The 24,008-nt window shown below is 43.5% G+C and overlaps 1 protein-coding gene across 1 annotated transcript in view; it reads left to right on the plus strand.

The window, feature by feature from the left end:
- The window catches only part of ACTR3B (actin related protein 3B), a 1,022,733-nt gene that overhangs the window by 315,771 nt on the left and 682,954 nt on the right, over positions 1 to 24,008 (plus strand). The window lies entirely within an intron of this gene.

Genomic DNA, 24,008 nt, shown 5'->3' on the forward strand with positions numbered 1-24,008 from the left:
CCATCTGCCTGGGCCTCCCAAAGAGCTGGGATTACAGGCACGAGCCACTGCGCGCAGCCTCTTCTTTGGAAAGCCGATTAATAATGTTAGTAGATGACTGGGCAGGAAAATCTAGGCCTGGTCCTATTCCGTAGATTCCCCTGGGCGATCCACATCACTTCTCTAGTTTCCATCTATTAAATAAATGGATTGTTCTCAGTCTCTAAGGGCACTTCCCATTCTGATATCCCACAGTCCTCTGAGCCTGGTTAAGTCATGTAGAATCCTTCTGATTACATTAGAATGGCAGAATAATAATATAGCACCAGAGTGATGAGAGAGCAAGCTTCGTACCAATTCTAAGTAATTGGTTGTGGCTGCTTAGAATAGGGCTCCAAAGAAGGATTGGAGGCCAAGTTCAGAGATGACTGGGAGGTATTTCCATAAATAGTGAGGGGCATCTGCCAACGGGGGTGGTGTGGGGAATTGCTGACAATGAACCATGACAGTTTGCCATCCTGCAGTAGACCCTTGGAAATTCAGCTTCCCCTGTTTCGACCGTCACAGGTGATCGATGGCCCATGACATGGCCAGGAAGAGGGCGTGGCTGAAGTGGGCTGAGAGGCTGAGTGAGGGCTGCTGGTCACAGGCAGGAAGATCTCTGAGGCCTTGGGCCTGGAACCGCAGCTCTGAGCTCAGTGCCTGGGACTCGAGCTTCTTCCTCACCATAAGACATTGTTGTTCTCTCTTTAACATGTCTGAAGTTATTCTTTAAGCCTTTCAGGTGCGTTTTATTCCATTTTATGGGGGAAATCACTGATTTTGAAGATCTGAGAAGGCTGCTGGAAAAAAATCACTCATAAATGTTGAGAGTGCATTGTAGAAAGCCTTCCCTACAGTACAGAAATGTTTAAAGCGTGAACTGAGAGGCTGGGCGTGGTGGCTCACGGGAGGCCGAGGTGGGTGGATCATCTGAGGTCAGGAGTTTGAGACCAGCCTGGCCAACATGATGAAACCTCATCTCTATTACAAATACAAAAATTATCTGGGCGTGGTGGTGTGCGCCTGTAATCCCAGCTACTTGGGAGACTGAGGCAGGAGAATTGCTTGAACCCAGCAGGTGGAGGTTGCAGTGAGCCAAGATTGTGCCATTGCACTCTAGCCTGGGTGATAGAGCGAGACTCTGTCTCAAAAAAAAAAGAAAAAAAACAAAAAAACCAACCATGAAGTGAAATAAGGCATAAAAAAGTGCTATCTGAGATACAAAGCAGCACCACTGTAATGCATCATTAATATTATTAATAATAATTTGCCGTTCATCTCTTCAAAAGTGGTATGTAAACACATCAGCAAGATGTAACTTCAATCAAGCTGTCCATGTTAACAATAAGAAGACTGATAGAGAATTAATGTCTGAAGAAACAGGCCGGGCCTGGTGGCTCACACCTATAATCCTTGCACTTTGGGAGGCTGAGGTGGGCAGATCATCTGAGGTCAGGAGTTCGAGACCAGACTGGCCAACATGGTGAAACCCTGTCTTTACGAAAAATGCCAAAATTATCTGGGCATGGTGGCACATGCCTGTAATCCCAGCTACTTGGGAGGCTGAGGCAGGAGAATCGCTTGAACCAGGGAGGTGGAGGTTGCAGTGAGCCGAGATCGTGCCACTGCACTCCAGCCTGGGTGACAAGAGCAAAATTCCATCTCAAAAAAAAAAAAAAAGTCTGAAATAACAGATATAAATTGGAGAAAAACAAAAGAAAATAAATCCCTCAGAGGTGCACTGTGCATCCTTCATGTGCCTTTTATCTCCTTTTATTTATTGACAGATAAAATTGTATGTATTTACCATGTACAACATGATCTTTTGATATATGTATATACATTGTGACTGCATAAATCTAACTAAAATACACATTACCTCACATATTTACAACTTGTATGGTGAGAACATTTAATATGCACTCTGTTCGCATTTTTTCAAGGATATAGTATGTTACTAACCATAGTCACCGTGTTGCACAAGTCTGTTGAACTTATTCCCCCTGTCTAACTGAAATTGTGTGTCCTTTAACCAACATCCCCCCAATCCTCCACCCTTCAACTTCCCAGCTTCTGGTAAACACTATTTCTATTTCTATGAAATCAACCTGTGGTAACCGAATAGTACCTCCCACAAAGATGTCATCACCCTAATCCCTGGAACTTATGAATGTGTTACCTTACATGGAAAAGAAACTTTGCAGATGTGATTAAAATTATGGACCTTAATAGAGGAAACTTATCCTGGATTGTCTCTACGGGCCACTGTAATCACATGAGCCCTTGAAAATAGAGAACTTTGCCCAGCTGGAGTCAGGGAGATGTAGCGATGGGCACGAGAGACTGCAAGCTTGAAGCAGAATCACTGCACAATTGCTGCCTCTGAGATGCAGGGACCCATATGTAAGGACTAGAGAGGAGTTCCTAGGAGCTGAGGGTGGCCCTTAGCCAGTGTCCAGCAAGGAAATGGGGATCTCAGTCCTTCAACCACAAGAAATTGAATTCAGCCAATAACCCGAGTGAGCTTGGAAATGAGTTCTTCCCCAGAGCCTCCAGAAAGAAATGCAGCCTGCAGACACCTTGATTTCAACCTGGTGAGACTCGTGTAGAACTTCTGACCCACAGAAATGGCAAGATAATAAATTTGTGTCATCTTAAACTGCTGAGCCTGTAGTAATTAGTTACAGCAGCAATAGATCATGAATCACAGTCCCCATGGCCTGCAGGACAGCTCAGAACCTACACATGCCAGTAGCAGGTCAAAGGCTCGGCATCAGTGTCTAGTTTCCAGCTGGTCTTTCTTCTCTGTCGTTCTCGTAGTTCTATTAATATTGCGGGGTTCCCGTCTGGTCCCAAGCTCTAGTTCCCTGCCCAGTAGCTGTATCCTTTAAGAGCCAGGATCCTGCTCTGCTGTGTTCCCAACCTCAAAGACAGATGTCCGGTCTCTTAGCTCAGTTGCTCCAAGCAAACCCCTCCCGATTTGCCAACTGCTGGGCCTGCAACCCACCCCACCGTCCTTAACTATCTCCTATCCAAGGTCTGCCAACTTCAGCAAAGACATGTGCCTGATAATTTAGCTAATGATGCTTTGTCATAGAAAGCCCCTTGGAGGAAGTTGAGAAACCAAGCTTAGAAGTCTGAGAAGTCTACATGGGAAATGGCATCAGCTAATGCACTGAAGCAAGATTGAGTGATGAAGTGATGTTGGCTACTCTGCAGGAAGAAGAGAGATGGGCTTGTGAAGCCCCAGAGGTTCAGTGGTCAAGTAAGTGTGGGGATGCTCTATTAAGTGTATGCAGAGCAGAGTAAGAAGGTTACCTGGCTGGATGAAGGACTGTCATCAGGAGACATGAATACAAGGAGCCGGAAGGAAGAACATTTGATGCATGAAGGGTCTGACAGGCAAGGCTGAGCAAAGGTGAAAGAGAGACCAGGGCTGTATGGAAGAAAGGCAGACAAGAAGAAGGAAAACATGACAAAATGGAAAGGGAAAATCATATTACCTGAATGCCCACCATTTGCTAGGCATTGTGCTTTGCATACGTTTTCTCATTTGATTCTCATGACAACACTGCAAGGTGGATAGCATTTGCCTTCCTTTACAAGCAAAGAAAAGGAGGCTCAAGGTCAAATAACTCAGAAAGGAAGAGCCATGATGCTATGCTAGATCTGTCTACACAAAGTCCCTGCTTTCCCCGCCTTCTCCTTTTCATCTACCGCCTCTCATAAAAGGATAGAGTCTTAGTATATGTGGAAACTCTGGGTGACTCTGACTGCAGAGAAAAGCCATTGTGTTCATCTGATGTCTTTATGTTGACTTTCCTCAAAAGGAAAAAACTTCCCCCAAGAAGAGGAGTAACAAAAGCAGACAAGGGCTCAGCTTTCCTGGAAGTTTCATTCTATCTCCAAAGATAGAACAAAATGAAACAGACATTTTCATCCCTGAAAATATCCAGGGCCATTTCCCAGCCAAGTGTCCTGGATGGTGAAGGTGTTCTCTCCACTTTCTTACCTCTGTCATGCTTTGTGAAAAATCTTCTCTTCCCTTCCACCAGGAACTATATTGCTCCTGTGGTTATAGTGTTGCAGGTAATAGGATAGAGTCTTTTTTGCTGGGGGACTGAGAGGGGAGGGATGACTGATGAAAAGAATTTTATTTTCAAGTTACAATTACATTATGAATTAACAGCTTTATCCTTAGAAATAGTTTTGTCCTGTACCTAATTTGTCTAATAATTTTAAGTCCCCAAAAGTTTTATTTGTTTGTTTCTTATGCTGTTACTTTAAACTAGCATAATATTGACAGAAACAATCATAGTACAGGGCATTTCTTGACTAATGACAAGTTAGAAGAAATGGCTGGTTTGGAAAGTCTGACAGCAATTCATCCAAGTTGTTATTACATCTTCTATTTTGTTTTATATTTCTCTTCCCCCTTTCAGCTTTATTAAGGTATAATGAATACATTAAAATTGTATATATTTACAGTATACAATATGACGTTTTGATATATATAATGAAATGATTAAATCAAGCTAACATATTGATCACTTTACGTGCTAATTGTGTGTGTGGTCAGGAGATTTAAGAAGCACTCTCTCTCAGTGGTCTTGAACTTAACAATATTTTGGCTTTGCAATGGTGTGAAAACTATACACATTCCAGAACATCAATAAATTACATGAGATATCGAATACTTTATTACAAAATAGGCTTTGTGGGCCAGCGCTGTGGCTCACGCCTGTAATCCCAGCACTTTGGGAGGCCAAGGTGGGTGGATCACAAGGTCAGGAGATCGACACCATCCTGGCTAACATGGTGAAACCCCATCTCTACTAAAAATACAAAAAACTAGCCAGATGTGGTAGGCACCTGTAGTCCCAGCTACTTGAGAGGCTGAGGCAGGAGAATGGCGTGAACTCGGGAGGCAGAGCTTGCAGTGAGCCGAGATCACGCCACTGCACTCCAGCGTGGGAGACAGAGCGAGACTCCATCTCAAAAAAAAAAAAAAAAAGGCTTTGTGTTAGATGACTTTGCCCAGTTGTAGGCTAATGTAAGTGTTTTGAGTACATTTAAGGTAGGCTAGGCTAAGCTATGACGTTGGTAGTTTAGGTGTATTAAATGCATTTTTGGCTACAAGATTTTCATCCTATGATGGTTAGCCCCAACGTAAGCATGTGTATGCAATATAATATTATTAACTATGGTCATCAGCTGTACAATAGATCTCCAGAACTTACCTATTCTAACTGAAACTTTGTGCCTTTTGGCCAACTCCCCATTCTTCACCCTCGTCACCCAAGAAAGGATTCTAAGGCCATATTTCCTTGGCTCGAGTCCCTGCTCTGCTACTTCTTTCTAAGAATGTGACCATGTGGAGCCGAATCTCCGTTTGTAACTCAACTGAGCAGGCCGTCACCTGGCAACTCCAGTCACTGGGCATCCTCCACAAATTAATTTATGATGAGCAACAGAGAGTGAGACCCTCCTAAAGCTCATTGAAGGGGTGAATGCCCATCTCGTGGGTCCTATATGGACATTTAGGGGAAATATCAAGGAAGGAATAAACCTCTCCTTGTTTCTTTTTAGAGGAAAGTCAGAGCGGAGTTGGGAGAGGTATGCACACTGGAAAATGAATAACACAGCTCAAGTAGAGTCTTGTGTTGCAAATAAAAATGATTATGCAATTGCTGCAAGTTTTGGAGCTTCTTGGGGGCATGCAGATCCCGTTTTTCTGCTATTATTATAGTCAGTGCAAGTAATTTAAATGTTTGTAAATCAACATCGTGTCACCAGTTCTACATGGTGGCCATTCCTGCATAGAAGGATTCCAAGAATTCAAGGATGGTAGAATTCATTCTCCTGGGATGTTGGCCTTTATGAATTGACAAGTTTTCAGAAATGGTGGCAGCTCATTCCTTTGAGTGCTTTCCCTTTCTCCTGTTACCACCAAGGAAGGCTGAGCTCACCCAAAGGGCTCATCTCTCCCATCTAATTGTTACTAAGGGAAGGAAATGCCTAAAGTCATACAACTCCAGTGTCTGAGAGACATAAAAGAACTTAAGGCCCACTTGATTAAAGCATTCTACCACGTATGACATGTCTACTGTGTGCCAGATACTGTTACAAATATTTGCATGGAAGCTATCTCAGCACTTTATGAATGTACTTTCGAAAAAATTCATGTTTGATTCTCACTATAAACTGTGAGGAAGATATGGAAAGTATTAGTACATTAAAATGACCACAACCACTAAGGATCTGAGAGGTTGAATGACTGAACCCAACTGGCAATTGGAAGAGCTGGGAGTGACATCGAGAGTTTTGGCTGTGATCTTCTCATTGTGTGGCCATGTTTTTCTGAGGACAAGTTTGGATATGGTGAAGGAGGAGGGGAGTGAGAGAGCACAGGGCTCCACTGCGGGCCTGGGGAGGAGGAGCTGGCAGAGGGAGTGATGGCTGAAGATGCATCTGCTTCTTCCCAGGGTTTCTAGGGCCAGCTGTAGCTCATTTGGCTGTTGTTGATTTACTCCCCTAGCTTTCTTCTGGAGGACAAATAGCAATCCGTGGGTATTGACTAGTATTGGGTTAGACTGTGAGGAGGTGTGTCTGCCGATCTGTTCCACCTACTCCACTTGTACCCGCTTATCTCTTAAGTGATATAACCATGAAGCACTCTTTGCACACATTTCACTTTGCAGATCTCCTCCTCTTTGTGCAAATTTCACTTCGCATCTTTCTACTCTTTCCACGAATTTCGCTTTGCAAATATCTCATTGCCTCTGAAGTTAATTTTGGATTCTTTTAATTTAATAATTGTTTAGAAGTACTTTTTATGATTCTCTGTCCCTTTCACTGAATGCTTTTGTCCCCAACAGCAGGGACCACATCTGTTTTGTTTCTTGTTGTATCTCCGACAGTATATCTCCCAGCTCCTCCTTCTGCTTCCCCTTCTCCGTGTATCTGCACTTTGAGGAAAGGTGGTAGAGTTGAGATAGTAGGAGCTGGTGAGGCCAGCACTGGGCTTTTCATGGGAACACACCAAGATCCACTCCTGACTCCCACGTGGCTGCTGCTGGACAAGCCTGTGCCTGGTCTCCCCAGCCCTCACAAGGAGAAAAAAACACACTTCCTCAATCCACCTCTGTAGGGAGAGATTGATGACGATAATGACTATAAAAATAAGAGAGTATGAGGGAAAAGATGGTGCATTTAGATAAACTTTTTTTTTTTTGAAAACAGAAATGACAGTTTTTAGTCTTGTGAGGGAAACTATTAGCTTGGTCTTTGGTATCAGGAAAAGCTAGATTCTAACCATGGTTCTTCCTTTTCCTAGATATGTGTGTGACTAGTTAGGTCCACCATGGCATTAGTTAAGGTTCTCTGGAGAAACAGAGTTAACGGGATGTATACAGATGTGTAAGAGGAGGTTTATTATGAGAAGCAGCACACGTGATTACACAGGCCGAGAAGCCGCACAACCGGCTGATCTGACATCTGTGAGCTGCAGAACCAGGAGAACTGATGACGTAATTCAGTTTGAGTCTGAAGTTCTGAGAAACAGGGGTTAGGGGTGAGGAGGGGACTGCTGGTCCAGGGTCCAAGGCTCCAGAACCAGGAGCACCAAGGTCTGAGGCAGGAGAAGGTGGATGTGTCAGCTCAAGAAGAGAGGGAGAGAGAATTCACCCTTCCTTGCCTTTTTGTCCTATTCAGGGCCTCAGAGGATTGGATGATCCCCAGCCACACTGGGGAGGGCAGATATTCTTTACTCAGTTTATCAATTCAAATGCTAATTTCTTCCCCAAACACCCTCACAGATGCGCCAGAAATCATGTTTCACCAGTTATCTGAGCATCCCTTAGCCCAGTCAAGTTGACACAGAAAATTAACCATCACAGGCATTTAATTTTTTATGGCCTCATCCATCATTTATATGAAAAGAGCTAAAAATATGCACCCCTGAGTATATTGGAAAAAGGAATAGCCATGTCTGTAATGTGTCCAATACAACACATTGTACAGGTTGAGTATCCCTTATTTGAAATGCATGGGATTGGAAGCGTTTCAGACTTTTTCAGATTTTGGAATATTTGCATTATGCTGACTTTCAATCTGAAAGTCCAAAATCTGAGATGCTCCAATGAGCATTTCCTTTGAGCATCATGTCAGCACTCAAAAAGTTTCAGATTTTGGGCTGGGCATGGTGGCTCATGTCTGTAATCTCAGCACTTTGGGAGGCCAAGGCGGGCAGATCGCCTGAGGTTGGGAGTTTGAGAGTGGTCAACATGGCGAAACCCAGTCTCTACTAAAAATACAAAAATTAGCCAGGCATGGTGGCAGGTGCCTGTAATCCCAGCTACTGGGGAGGCTGAGGCAGGAGAATCACTTGAACCCGGGAGGCGGAGGTCGCTGTGAGCCAAGATTGCACCTGGGTGACAGAGTGAGACTCTGTCTCAAAAAAAAAAAAAAAAATTCAGATTTTGGAGCACTGCAGATTTCGGATTTTCAGATTTGGAGTGCTCAATCTGTGTGGTAGCCATTTAATTAAAGAGAGAAGGAAATAATAATGAAGATAGTGATCATAAAAAAGATGAAGGAGGAAGAGAATGAGGAGGAGGAGGAATGGGAAAGGAAGGTGATATCTGAACTTGGAAAAGTCACTACTTTTTTAAGCCTCTGTTCCCTGATTAGTCAAATGTGTCTACTGCAATTGCCTGTCTTTTTTGTGAAGATAGAGTGAAATAATGTATGATGAAGGATCTCAAAAACCATGAGGTGCTCTACACCCAGAGACATGATTATTAAGTAAAAATGTTATATATCTACAAATCATATAGCATTTTCAAAGAGGGGCATGTGCGACACAGGAGTGGTGCATTTCAAGGTGCTTAGGAGGCATTGACTCTCAACATGACGTGGATATGGCACTGACTCTCCATGGTGCACGTAGAAGTGCTTGACTCTCAATGTGACACAGACCTGGCCCTGTGAGTCCTCACCTGGAGAGGAAATGTGGTTTGTCTTTCTGATTCTGGACACTCCCATCTGCCCTACAATAAACCAATTGATACACACACTGTTTACCATGCTTGATCTTGTAAAGCAATACTTTCTTTGTCAACAGTTTTAATCAGAGTGGTGAAGCCAGATTAAAACTGTTTAGCTATGATAATGGGCTGACAGGAGATTAAACAGGTCCCTTGACAAGTGACTGTCCCTCAAATGCCGGCACTCTCGCCTGGCACAGCTGCACATAATCAGCACCCACATTCCCACCTGCCGGGCATACGTCACCTGATCTTTGCTCCTGAGCCTGTGACACCTGGAGAATGATCACACATTCCTTGCACGTTATCTCTCCTTGGCCACTGAGGTGTCTTTGGGTGGCTGTACTGAGAATTATTGCCTTGCTGATCTATCTGTTCCCAGCCTGTTTTCCCAGCCTAGCAACAGATTACACTCCACAGGGAAAAGCCATGTAATACTCCTAAGACAGTTTCTTACCATGTAAGAGCAGCCATGTAATTGCTTTTAGTGACCAATTTCTCATATTCCGGGTCCATTTGAAATGCACACGAATTAAAATTTCCATCAAAGGTTTGAAAGACACAAGAAGTTGAGTATTAACTTAAGAGGTACATTTGGGGATATTCCCTACTCATGCTTGATGTTTGGGGAAAGAGTTATGGTGGGTGACTTAGCTAATGCATCTACCCTTTAGTTATTTCACTTAGCAGAGAAGCTGGATGGATTTTGTGCTCCAAAACAGTGTCCATCCAGCTCTGGATCATGTGGGTGTTTTGTGAAGGACACGCTGCTCCCATGTCACCCCCACTTCCTCTTCCGCCTTCCTTTGGCCCTTCAGTGATTTACCATTCTCTGATTTCTTGCTCATTCTCTGTGACCCTCATTCTCTAAAGTTATTCAGTTTTTACCTGCTCTCTACAACCCTCCCGTGTTTCTCTGGGTAGATGCCCCTTTCACGCTGCTGCCAGGGACCACTGGGCCATTTCTACCAGAACACATCCTATGCACTGCTGTAACTGACTGGTGTGACTCTCTACCACCAGAATGTGGGCTCCTCTTGGATTTCTCCATGCATTTTTATGTCCCTAGGGGCTGGTCCAGTGCCTGGCACAGTGGCCAACTTTATTAGACATGAAGATGTTTTTCAACCACTAAGTGAGTCTCTCAATTGTAACATATAGAACAAATATTTTGTTATGAGATTGTGAAGTTTGCAAATGAATTACATAAAAACGTAAATTACAGAGGCATATTGGTCAGATCCTGGCAGGAAGCAGAGGGCAAATTCATACCGGGAAAGGGAGGAGAATTTAGCCGAGAGACTGTATGTGGGAGGGCCAGGCAGATTTTAGGAAGCCTAGAAGGGGTAGTAGGCCATGGGCCCATTACTACTCCTGGACCTTCAAGGAGATTGGGCAGCTGCATCCAGAGAACATAGCTGTGTGTAGAGGGACACTGACAAAGTCTGTGGTCTTTGATAGAGAGATATGGCAAGTCCATGGTGACCCAGGAGAGGGGAAGCTGAGAAAAGAAATACCCCCATCACTCTTCCTGTTCTCTCCAATCCAACAGCGATGCCCACTTGCCACATCAAAACTGCAATCAGGGGACTTTCTACAAAGGTCAGCATCCTGGGGCATAGGCATATGGAGGTCAGTGGGGAGTGGATGTGGAGGGGAAAAGAGAAGCTGTTCACCCATTTTGCCATATAGCATCTACTCTGTTTTTTTTTTTTAGATGGAGTCTTGCTCTGTCACCCAGGCTGGAGTGCAGTGGCACATCTCGGCTGACTGCAACCTCTGCCTCCCAGGTTCAAGTGATTCTCCTGCCTCAGCCTCCCGAGTAGCTGGGTTTACAGGTGTATGCCACCATGCCTGGCTAATTTTTTTTTTGTATTTTTAGTAGAGATGGGGTTTCACCATGTTAGCCAGGATGGTCTCTACCTCCTGACCCCGTGATCTGCCCGCCTCGGCCTCCCAAAGTGCTGGGATTACAGGCGTGCGCCAGGCCCCACTCTCATTTTTATCCAGGTGAAAACTTCGTGTCCCTAATATGGACATGGGGACACACAAATGTGAACTGGCTGCCATGCCCTCATGGAGTGTCACATTCCATCACTCCCACCTAATGTCTACATGTGCTGCCACCAGAGTTTTCATGGAATGTTGCATTAGAAAAGGCCAGGGGAAAGAAAGATTAATTTATCTAAAATATAGCTTGCAAAGCTTCCTTTCTGTAGCTGGTTAAAAGGCTGATGTTGGCCGAGCACAGTGGCTTACACCTGTAATCCCAGCACTTTGGGAGGCTGAGGCAGATGAATCACCTGAGGTCAGGAGTTTGAGACCAGCCTGGCCAACATGGCAAAACCCGGTCCCTACTAAAAATACAAAAATTAGCCAGGTGTAGTGGTGGGCACCTGTCATCCCAGCTACTCAGGAGGCTGAGGCATGAGAATCGCTTGAACCTGGGAGGCGGACGTTGCAATGAGCTGAGATGGCGCCACTGCACTCCAGCCTGGAGGATAGAGCTACTGTTTAAACAAACAAACAAACAAAAACACTGATGTTAGTAATTGTGGCTGACTTCTACCACCTGGTTCACATTCTCCTTAATCTCCACTAACACTTCAGATGGACATGGTTCTTCTCATAATGGGGTGACCCAAACTTTGATTCCTATAGAATTTAATGATTGATAGTCTTGTCTTTGTCAGGTGATGCATGTTGCCATTTACAAGAGCTGCTGGAAAGGGGAGAACTGAGAGCATCCCAGTGAGCTCTGAAGGATCCACATCTGGTCTTCCTTGCCCAGTTGTGTAGCAGCAACCCAGTTTCCTTTAGATAATTGGGATCAACCATCCTGACCAATTCTGTGATCTCTTTCTCTTCCTATTGGTTCAATAGCACTAAGCTCCCCAAATGACCAGGGGACTATCTCAGATTTTGGCTCATCCCATCCACGAGGATGTTCTCTGCTGGCAGCATTCCTCTCTTGAGCACCTCGGACACTCAGCCTAAGTTTAGAGGGAGGAGTAGTTCTGAAAGCACAAATTATCCCCATGGGTTATTTGGTATTACAGTGGGAGGGTCCTCCCAGTTCTACTCATTTGTTCACAAACTTCTGATTATGGGGGAGAAGGCATCACTTATTGGTCACAGGCAAAGCACAGACTGAATCCAGCAGGAAACACCTAGCCTTGCAGGGTGTAGCTTCTAGCTGACCCATAACAGGCCCTCCTTAGGCCTTCTCACATCACTAGCTGCTGCTGGGGGCTAGGCAGTCAGAAGATGAGTAAATTTCATGGGTACAAGACTCAGCAGCCCTCTCATTGCCACATCACATATAGCATGGACTGTGGCCATACTGTGTTGGGTATTATGGTGATGGGTGAAGCATTCTGTTATCAAAGTGCTGCTGTGCACGTACAACTTTATGGTTTGGTGGATGGGAAAATATCTAGTTCATGCAGTTCTGCCATTGACTCTCCATGGTGCAGGTAGAAGTAGCAGTTTGAGATGCTCAGTCATCTGACCTCCCATTGTCAGTTGCTCAGACTAAAACAGGTCATGAGTGCCTTCTCACGGAGAATAGTTGTTGCCAGAGGACGCATAGCCTCTCTCCAGGACCTCAGGATTCTACTACTAAGGGTGGCCAGAGGCCCATATATCATCTTTTTCTGCTGCAGACACATCCAATATAATTTGTTCTGCTAGGTCATAAGTATCAATAGTGAGGCAGCTTGGACTGCAGCTGGAATCTACTGTAGTGACTTTTATTGCTCTAGGCCCTAAAACTGGAAGCCTTATTACCTGTTACTCCTTACATAGATAGGAATAGAATTCCCCAAGGTGAATATGTAGCTACCAAATGCCAAGAAGTTCACCAAGAACCATGCATCTCTTTACATGAGCAGTGCAAGGTGTAGTAACTTGTCTCTTATCCTAGAAGGGATATCCTGACATGCTTCAGATTATTGGTACTCTATACCTGTATTGTTTGGTACAGTAATCATTCACCACATAGGAATATTAAAATATAAATAAAATAAAAATTTAGTTCCTTAATCACACTAGCCACATGTTAGAGACTCTCAAGGGTCATGTGTGGCCAGAGGCTACTGTGTGGGATAGCCTATCCACAGGACATTTCTATCAGTGCAGAAAGTTCTATTGGAGAGTGCTGCTAGAAAGTGCAACCACATAGCAGGCCTCTGAACTTTCTGGGGTTTATCTCGCACTCTCTGGCACTCACATGTCTTCCTAGGTGTGGTAGCTGATGCTTGTGATGCTCTGTACCACGACCCCGGACCTGATTTCAGCACTGCTACGTGGACAGCTCCATGCCCCGCTGCCAGCATTACACAAACTGCAAAGGACACAGCCGCTCTTTGCTCATCAGCTTTCTCAGAGGCTGCTCAACCATGCACACGTACAACCCAAAGTATAATGAAGTCAATGCCTCCGGGGAATGCTCAGCCAATGGTGGGTGGGAGTTAGTGGATAAATAACCGACCTCTCCATCCTGTGATAGAGCAATTCTACATGGTTCCTAGATGATTCCCATTGGGTTTGAGCTCCAGTTATGTATGGTAGATTAATAACTTGAATTTTATTCCGTGAATCACTTTTTGTTTCTTGGCATCACCACCCAAAGTAAACTCTCTGTGAAAAATTCGTTGAATCAGGGTCCACTTTCTGGGGAATCAGATTAACACAATTTATCTCGGAAGTGACCCTATGAAGCAGACCTTCAAGATAGGATTCTGAAATTGGATTGCTTCATGGTTATATGAATACAAGAATCCTGTCACTGGAAATCAGTGGGCTGGTTATCAGCCCTGACCTGTGGCAGCATTACGATAACCAGCACTCTCAACTGGGGCAGATTTAGATGAAGTCTAGGTGAAAGTGAGGGCATTGATTTATGCAATAACTCTAGCAATTAAAAGGCATGAGCACGGTGGCTCATGCCTGTAACCCCAGCACTTTGGGAGGCCGAGGCAGGCAGATCACTTGAGGTCAGGAGTTCAAGAGCAGCCTGGCCAACATGGTGAAACACCATCTCTACTAAAAATACAAAAATTTGGTATGGTGGTGCCCAACTGTAATCCCAGCTACTTGGGAGGCTGAGGCAGGAGTATCACAACCTGGGAGGCAGAGGTGGAGGTTGCAGTGAGCCAAGATTGCGCCACTGCACTCCAGCCTCGGTGACAAAGCAAGACTCTGTCTCAAAAAAAAAAAAAGGAATGGGGTGATGGTAACTACCAGGGAGGTACAGTGGGATCCACACCTTGAAGAAATAGAATGAGAGGTGCAGGTCATCCAAGCATCAATTCAGTGTGTGCTGTGCTGGCCTGAAGGTTTTCATGGCAGCATTTCCGGAGACCCTCATCTGCAGCTAGAGGGAAAACTGTAGAGAAAATCAGGCCCCAGATTTAATCATAACATGGCAGGATTGCCAAGGATGTTGACTCCTTTGCTTTGAAAAGTTTCCTCTGCTAAGATCTGGGATAGGGGTGCTGAAAGGATGCTCCTGAGAATGTGGAATTCCCAGATCCCCATGAAGCCCCCACGCAGGAAGAAGCAGTGCAGCCCCCTCTCCCAGAGGGTATCAGCCTACCATTACCTGGAGACCATGCAAAGTTCTCACCTGAGGCTGAGGCCTTGAGGATGATGCTTTTCTCTTGATCTGCTTCTGTCTCCCCTCATAATATGAGGGGGATTCAATGATCTCTCGGGTCTTTTTTGGCTCTTAAAATAACTTTTATTGAGATTTCTTGTTTTTCCTCATGAATGTATTTCTCAGATCTGTAATATTATTTGGAACAATTCTAATTTTGTTACTGAGAATATTATTTTTTATATTTTTTATTTTTTTATAATTCAAACAAACCAATTATTTATCACAAGTATTCATGTGTTTGCAATTACTTTTAAATTAGTTGCTTCTTGTCTTAAAATGTATAATGATTATCTTCAGTGCTGAAAATATCAAAATAAATAATCATTGCATGACAAAAAAAAAAAATCCCTTGATTCCTTTGTAGCCCACACCTGGTTCTCTGATTTCCCCCACAGGATTGCAGGGGCTCTCACCTTATGCAGAAGACATGTGTTGGTAGGAAGTAAGCTGGGAAGAGCTTTGCTATATCTCTGGAAGGAAGAAGATTGTTTCCTCTCGGGCGATGGCACTTTCAACATGTGGGAGCTTGTCAGGTCACAGAAGAATGACAGGTGAGCTTCAGTGATGCTCCTGGTGACTAATGCTGTGGTCAAGAATGCAGCTGTAAAGAGCGCTCTAAAAAGCATGGATCAGACAATTGTATCTTATTAATTCAAAACCTCCAACAATGAAAGCTTATGATTGCAAGAATAATCTTTGTTTCTGCAATGATTTGGTGGGGAGAAGGGAAATAATCCTTAAATGGATGATTTTTTTTTTTTTTAACCGTAAGGCAAGTGAAATCTCAGTAAAAGACAAACTCTCTCCCCACCTTGCCCACATTACCTCCGCTCTCACAGTGAGCCCCTCAGAGAGCCGAGGCAGCTTCAGTGTTATCATCTGATGTTGTCTACCAGTGGGAGATAGCACAGCATGGGGCTTTGCTGTCACATTCATATTTGAACCCAGACTCTAATAACTTATTAGCTGTGTGATTTTGAGCATGTTACTTAGCTTGAATGAGACTCAGTTTCTGCACCTTAGAAAGTGGGCTTATTCATATTTATTTTATAGGATTATTGTTGTGTGGGTTTATATATTTAGCCAGTATTTGTTTACAGACTACGTGTGTATTATATACCAGATACAAGTCCCAGGTGATTCTATATATGGTATTCCACTTAAGACACCAAGACTCTATGCAGCTTGTTCTCTTGTCTCTCTTTCTATGTGCCTTATCTATTTTAGCTTTCCATTCACTAACCCATCCACTCATTCATTTTCCCATCTGTCCACCCTTATACCCATCTACCCATCTATCTACTCATCTACCCATCCATTCATTTATATATCTATCCATCTACAAGTCCACCCATCCATTTTCCCATCCATCCATCTACTCACCTACCCACCTATCCACCCTTCCACCCACTCATCCATCCATCCACCCACCTGTCCATCTGCTCATTTACCTATCCACCAATCCTCCCACCCATCCCCACCTCCACCCATCTACCTATTTACCCATCCATCTACCCATCCACCCATCCACCTGTTCTAAGTGCTGGAGAACAGGAATTTTTATCCAATGCCTGCCTTGAGCTCGTTGCCAGGACACACATATTCTGCCTTCTCTGCTATAGAGGCAACAAATGTAGTGGCTGAGAACACTGACATTGGAGCCAGAATGCCTGGGTTTAAATCTTATCACTGCCACTTACTAGTCACATCACTTTGGGCACATATTCAGTTGCATTGTGTCTCTTTCCCTTTTGTAAAATGGGGATGGTGATTACAATAATTCACATAGTTAGTGATAAACAAAGAGTTAAAATGGTAGCTGGCATGCAATACCCACTTGCCTTATTTTGATAAGACTGGGCCCCTAAGTGCAGTGGATTCAGCATAGGGTTTTAAATGAGGTAGACCTGGGTTTGAAAGTTGAGCTCACTATTTACCAACCTTGAACTCTTGAGCAAATTATGATACATTTCCTGAGTCCCAGTTTCCTCAGTTGGGAATATTGCCGACTCACAGCTCAAAAATATTGACAGGCAGTGTCATCTAGTAGAAAAAGCATAGATTCTAAAGTAAGGAATTCCAAATTTGAGACTTGGCTCTAAGTTCTGTGATCTTAAATAAGATAGTTGGACAGGTCTTCATTTTTTTTCCTAGAAAATGGGAACAATAATTACATGTGTCACGGATTTTATAGTGAAAATAAAGTGGTATATTTGAAAACACTGTGTCGAAGTATGAAGCACATTATGAATTCTAATGGTTGGAAACATGATGGTTGCACAGCTGTTCCTGTGGCTGTGGTGTGAAGTAAGGATAAAGCCCCAAGAGTTTTGGCCCAGTGGGCTCAACCCTGGTTTTGACTTCTGTCTGGTTTGTGATTCTCCAGCTGAGGTGCCAGGATCCCCGGGTATGTGACAGTATGCTAGAAGGGTTTTCAAAACCGCTTCTTGGAGGACCAAGTTTCCACAAAGGTTTGGAAAAATTCATCCTTTTCTATTAATGACCATGGAGTAGACTATAATTTATTCATGACTTCTTTACAGTAAACTATGAAGCTTCAAGGAAAATTTGTGATTGTAGTGAGCTGCCTCTGGCTCTGGCTCCGGGATACTATCCTCTCTAACCACTCTCCTCTGACTGATGGTATCCTGGTGGAAAAGTTTAAGAAGCACCAGCATTAGTTGTTCACCACAATTAGCATGTTCTCTCCCTGAATTGTAGGTTGTACTCTCCAAGAAGAGGCGCAAGTATTTCATCCTAAGAGTAGGGTATGCTTTCCTTGAGGTCTAGGAAATTTGTTGGTGAGAAGACCGTTAGCCAGAGTAACCTTGACTGTAAGTCACAAAAAAATCTCCAATTCACATTGGCTTGAACAATAGGGAATTTATTTTCTTAACCACTCAAGGTCAGAGAAAGAGTAATCCCCAGGGTTGAAGATTATGCCGAAAAGGCCCAGGCTTCTTTTCAGATGTCCACTTTATAGCCTATGGTCACCAGATAACAAGATGGGAGCTGGCAATATTTGTGGCTACCTGCCTCTGTATTTCTACGCAGTAAGTGGAGGTCGAGATAGGATATTTAGAGTGTGAGCCTGAGAAACTTCCCACCAATCACAGTATAGAAAGCCTCCACTTCAGTCTGATCGGGCACCTTGGGTCATGCCTCCACCTCTAGCCCAGTAACAGTCACTGGGGACTGGAGTCAGGGCTGCTGCATGCAGTGTGTGTGAAGGTAGAGAGGTAGGGAAGGAGGGCAGGATGCAGTCGGGTAGACAATCCTCAGCCTCTACTTCAAGTGTCCTCCAGGGACAAAGAGTAAATGACCTCTGAAAGCCTTGCCTAGGGCTGTCAGGACTTTCCTTGCCAGGCAAATTTTGGTCTATGGCCCTGACACAAAATTGGTCACCGTGGTTGTGATGTTAAATTGCTTGATTCCTGGTTTAGTTTTCTATAATTTCCGTTTCCCACAAAGCAGAGAGGACAATGAGAAGAAATGTTATTTTGAGAACAAATAATGAGCTCACTGAGAGCAGAGAGAACCTGGGGGAAGGTGCCTGTGTCTTGTGAAATTCATAAAGGCCAAGACAGGGCATTGCCAGACATCCACCTTAGGAAAAGCTTAGGAAAGCCAACTTCAGGCTCGAGGAAGGGATCCACGTGAGCTAAGTCAGAGACTGAACAATAACGTGTGCCTGAAGAGGAAAGAAAAATGCTAGAAGCTTGAAACCTGACAGTGTAATTGTGAGAGGGAATGTGGCATAACACTGAGTACGTGCTTTGGCATCTCTTTTCACCTTAAACCCAAGCTCTGTGACCTTCCAGCTTTCTCTTCTGTAGTAGGAATAAAGTGGGAATACCACTTCTTATAAGAATTAGAGAGAGTGCATGTAGTGTTCAGATAACATGTCGATGATGAAGAAATGGTAGTTCTTATTAGGCTGGTACAAAAGTAATTGCAGTTTTTGCCACTGAAAGTAATATCGTTGATCTTAAAAAGTAAGAAAAGGGCGCTGGGTGCAGTGGCTCACACCTGTAATCCCAGCACTTTGGGAGGCTGAGGCGGGTGGATCATCCAAAGTCAGGAGTTTGAGACCAGCCTGGCCAACATGGTAAAACTTTGTCTCTACTAAAAATACAAAAATTAGCCAGTTGTGGTGGCATGTGCCTGTAGTCCCATCCACTTGGGAGGCTGAGGCAGGAGAATCACTTGAACCTGAGAGGTGGAGGTTGGAGTGAGCCAAGATTGTACCACTGCACTCCAGCTCGGGCGACAGAGCGAGACTCTGTCTCCAAAAAAAAAAAAAAAAAAAGTAAGAAAAGGGGGAACATATTTAATGAAATTACATGGGTCCTTTTTGATGCAATAAGAATTGAATTTTTAATAACACATGTTCAAGAGTCAGAGAAGGGCCACAAACGCAGAATGAGTCTGAAAGAGTGCTTTGAATTTTTTTAAAAAAGTGTCAGTAAGGGCAAAAGTGACTATGAAAAATGCTTAGGATATCAAAAAGGCTTTTAAAGAAAATCTGTGTTTGGAGCAAGATGAGGAACAAGAAAGGGGCAGATGGTGACAGATGACATAGGACAAATGGACTTTGAGGTCTTTGCTGCTGTCTCCTTCAAGCTGGGAAGAGTAAAGCAAACACTGGAGAGAAGCAACTGAAGAATGAGATGCGTGAGAGTCAGTAAGAAATGTCCAACCTGCTTTAGGTGAGGGTGTCTGCAGACCCAGGAAAATTATATCCAGGGAACTGAGAAAATTTACAGGGTGGTTAATTGATGAGTTCTCTAGATGCCTCTGATTAGGCATTCATCTTTATTTATTGGCTTAAAGATGGGTAACAGAAGACTGTTACACTGGCTGACAGTCTTCTCTCCAAGACAGTTCCTAGACCTCAAGGAAAGCATACCCTGCTGCAGAAGAGGAAGCTGGAAGGTCACAAGTCTGATGACATCAACATGCAGATGTGCCTGCCTAAATACATTCGTACACCTTATATATGTAGACGTATATGCACGTGCGCACGCACACACACACACGCTCTCTCTCTTTTTTACACACACACATATATGTATTTAAAAGCCAACAGATATCCTAGCCCACGTAGGATAAACTTGAGTTCAATCTCCCTGACTATAGCCTCCCCATTGTCCTTCCCGACCAGTTTCCTGATTGGTTCCCCCACTGTGCTCACCTCTATCCAGGAGGAGCTAAATACCTATCTATCAGGCACTTCTGGAATCTGGCCAGTGGATACTGTTTTTGCTCTCCTTCACTCTCTGTTTTTAGTTGCCTAGAGCTCACTATGCAGGTTTCTTCTGGCTACAGAGTGCCTATATTTTGGATCTATGACTATGCCTTATTCTTCCACTATAGATTATGATCCATACATCAATCCTCTAAGCAAACAGAAATGCTTTCATGGTAATCCTTCTGAAGTGTTTATCTTTCAGTGGGGCACAATCTGGAAGCAAGATGCTTATCTCTAAAGGACATAAGAGCAGGCTGATAGAGCAAAGGTACACAATCTCCGTCTCTCTGTCTCAAGAGTGAAGAGAGAGACAGATACACACAGAGATGGGCACAGAGAGAGAGACTGAGAGAGATACAGAGTGACACACATGTATATAGGAGGGGTGAGGGGGAGAGAAATTGTGCAAAGCACAGGGTTTGCCTCCCATGCACAGGGGTATCTCATATATTTTTAGAAAAAAAAAGAATACTGTTCAAGTTGATCTGTATAATAATTTAAGTGGCAGAGTATAAAAGAGCGTTTATTCCTGGATTTAAAAAAATTAACCAAAATTAGGTTAATACCTTGATGAACTGAAATACTGTTGGGTTGGGGGTGGCTCATGCTGGAAGATGAGAAGAGCAATGGGTGGGGCAGGGCCCATGCTGGGAGATGAGAAGAGCAATGGGTGGGGCAGGGCCCATGCTGGGAGATGAGAAGAGCAATGGGTGGGGGCCCAAGCTAGGAGATGAGAAAAGAAGTGGGCGGGGTGGGGCCCATGTCAGGAGATGAGAAGAGCAGTGGGCGGGGCAGGGCCCATGCTGGGAGATGAATTTAGAAAGATGAGCTTAGCGATATCACAGAGGACCTCAAAGGCCTTCATGCTATTTCTGCTTTATCTTCAGATCATGGGAAGTCCTTCATAATGTTTCTGTGAGTAGCAGAATGTCACAGGTTGAGTTCCTTGGAAAATGGATGCTGAGATTTGCATTAAGGAAGTTCGTTGAGGGGAGGTGATGGTCTTTTGTGAACAATACCTGTGAGTTGTGAAGGGAACAGGATTTGGTGGAAGAAGAAATCGTAGCAGAGGCCTCAGGTTGACTCTTAAGAACCGTCCACATTGAGGAATGGAGGACAGGTCTTTGTACCCCTGCATCAACCCATCATTGGGTGCAAGCTCTCTCCAAGAAGAAGGAATGGCCTCAGGTGGGTCATCTCCCTCTGGTCCAGAATAACTCCTGGAGCTATGATATGTCCAGCTGGAGGAATGAGCACCTCGTTCCCAAAGAGGGATCTGGGTGGCACCCACTGCAGGGGTGAAATTATCAGAGCCAAGAGGCTACTCTAGATGGGTGCTACTCTAGATGACTGCAGATTGTTACAAGTCCTCGATAAGATTAAGAGCTTGCATCAAAATTTAAAGCAACACAATCCTTCCTTCATCGAGTCTTGCTATGAACAAAAAGAAGGTGAAACTGAATGTGTGCTTAATGGCACTGATTTAAGCTCCATCACTAACGGCTTGTGAACTGGGGCGGTTTGCAGACTGGCACCAGTCAGCAAGCCGCACTTTGAGTGGCTCTGCTATAGACTGTGTTCCTGTCCTGTAGCAGAATCACTCTAGGTCATTTTCTTATCAGCTACATTTTTGAAGTTAACCTTTCTCTGACTTCTAGAGTCTGAGAGATAAAACTTTGCTTACTGTCTGCTTTCCTAACATACCTTTTCTTTTTTTTTTTTCCCCAGAGTTGGGAGGTTGATTCATCTTAGTAGATCTTGTCAGATTGTGTCTGACTACATATATTTGCTTTTCCCAAATGTCCAATCTTTGTCAGTTGAGAAATATTTGAAGTGCTGACAAGGCTCTTATGGACAACTCACCTATCATTGCAGAGTCTGTAGGATTAATTCTTCTTAATTATGTTAGTGCTGGGTCATCATTCAAGTTTATTGATGCTGTCTGGTCATGCCTAGAAGATTTATAGGTATCTATATTAATCCCACACAGAAGGAACCACAAATAACTTGGCTATCTTTGCAGTGTCTTTTTGCATGAGACAAATGTTATACAATTATTACAGAAAGCTGTTTAATAAGTAAGAACTTGCTTTTCTAAGTTTCCTCTGTGGGATCTTGGAAGGAAAGTTTGGGAATTTGTAATTGTCTTCACAAGCAGTTTCTTTTTCCCCCTTTTAAAGCAGTTAAAAACTCACTTTTCTGTCCAAGTGGTTTATTTCCAGTACAGAAAATATTCTCGAGAATTATATGCAAGTTCGCTAGGCAGAATTTAATCATGTTTTTCATACATGGCCTTGGCTTTCACATTGTTGGGCATGAAATGATTGGATTTCAGATAATCAGAAGGAAACAGAGTGAATCTAGAATCACAGACTCATGGGAAGTTGGAGCTAATGTGAACCTGTCTTTCTGTGTCCTGGTTGCACGTCACTGTTCTTAAAGACTGTGACTATAAGTCTGCAGTGAAGTTTCAGTATCTGCATATCTTTAACTCTAAAGGTGAGTTTTATGTTCATCTACGTTTGAAGCCCATGGATGGGTTACTCCTTTCTTAACCCAGAGAGGGAAGGAACCTGGATGTGAAGAGCCAAGTGTCTGCACTGAGCGTCGTCAGTGGGAGCTTAACCCAAGTCTTGGGAAAGGAACATGAAGCCGGAGGCGATGGGGTTGTTGTAAGTGGTAAGCACTTGAATGGAAGCTGTGCCAAGCCTTGTGCTAAGTTCATAAGTGCATCATCTTTGAAAATCTTCACTATAACTTAATAAGTAGTTATTATTATCCTTATACGTGAGAAAACTGAGATCTAGAGGGTTTAATATTTTAACCAAGATGATATAGCTGGTGAGCGGGAGTTAGGGGTTTAACCCAGACCTTCTGATTGGAAACTTCTGTTCTTAACCTCTCTGCTGGAGAAAGAAAGACCAATTAGGAGACTTGCAGGGGGCCTCCTGTAATTTCCTTTGGAAGTCAGGTTATACAATGTATGTGCATGAGAATTCATAAACGTCTAAGCATGTTGTGGTTTGGCAAATTGAATAGAATTCTCATTATGCAAGAAAATAAAGCCGTAGATAATACAGCAGGGAGAAATAAGAATGGTTAGAGAAAAAAAAGTGGGAGAAAGTGATGAATGATTGATGGTGAAAGAAAAGAATGATCAGTGAGGACATACTATTAGGAAAGGACAAAAAGTCCAAGCACCGAGATTGCTTAGCCAGAGAGTGCATGTGGTTTCACATTAATAGTGGGGATTGTAGGATCAATAGTAGCTGATAATCTGTGCCTGAGGATTCTTTGGAAAGAGATAAACCAGAATATATATGTCTGGAAGAAAAATAAATGTGGTAATTTGTCTATTCCTGAATCACTTTTCCTGTAGGCGTCCAAAGTTGAGGAAGCGTGACTTGGCTAATGCCCTGACCTTCCTCCTGACATCCAGCTCTCCTGCCAGTTACTGAAGGAGAGTTCTGCTCTTTAGACTAGATGGGCTCAGAGTTCTGCTTTGCATACTAGATGTCCTCCTATGGTTATCTTGTTTAGGTTTTCCTGACCTCTTCATTTATAGGAGATTATTAGGAATAAATATATTGGCACTTGGTAAGTGAAAATAATGACCAAAGTCTTTACACATCTAAACGTCTACCTGTAATTTGGAATGGAAAAGTTCTCACAAGTGAAGAAGTATTATACAAAATATATTGAACTTCAACCAGTCTTGAAGATTCAAGATCTTCCTCAGGGCATTAAGACTTGTTGAACACCTGGTGCTCTCCGAAGCCATGGAGACATGTAGATTAGTTATTCTTGTTCCCAATGACCCCAGATCACTGACCTTTTTCAAATCTGTCTACTTTTGGTATTTCTGTCTCTTTTCTAATAGTTACACATTTTAAAAGCATGTCTCTCCACCATTGGTGAATGTTTCTCCTGCATTCTCTCTCCATAATTTGCTTTTAGATGACAAATGTTGTAATATTAATTCTATTTTATGTACTATTTTAAGGTAATAGTCTGTCAGGGCCTGCAG

The sequence above is a fragment of the Symphalangus syndactylus genome, chromosome 6, assembly GCF_028878055.3.
Source record: "Symphalangus syndactylus isolate Jambi chromosome 6, NHGRI_mSymSyn1-v2.1_pri, whole genome shotgun sequence".
Classification (NCBI taxonomy): domain Eukaryota; kingdom Metazoa; phylum Chordata; class Mammalia; order Primates; family Hylobatidae; genus Symphalangus; species Symphalangus syndactylus.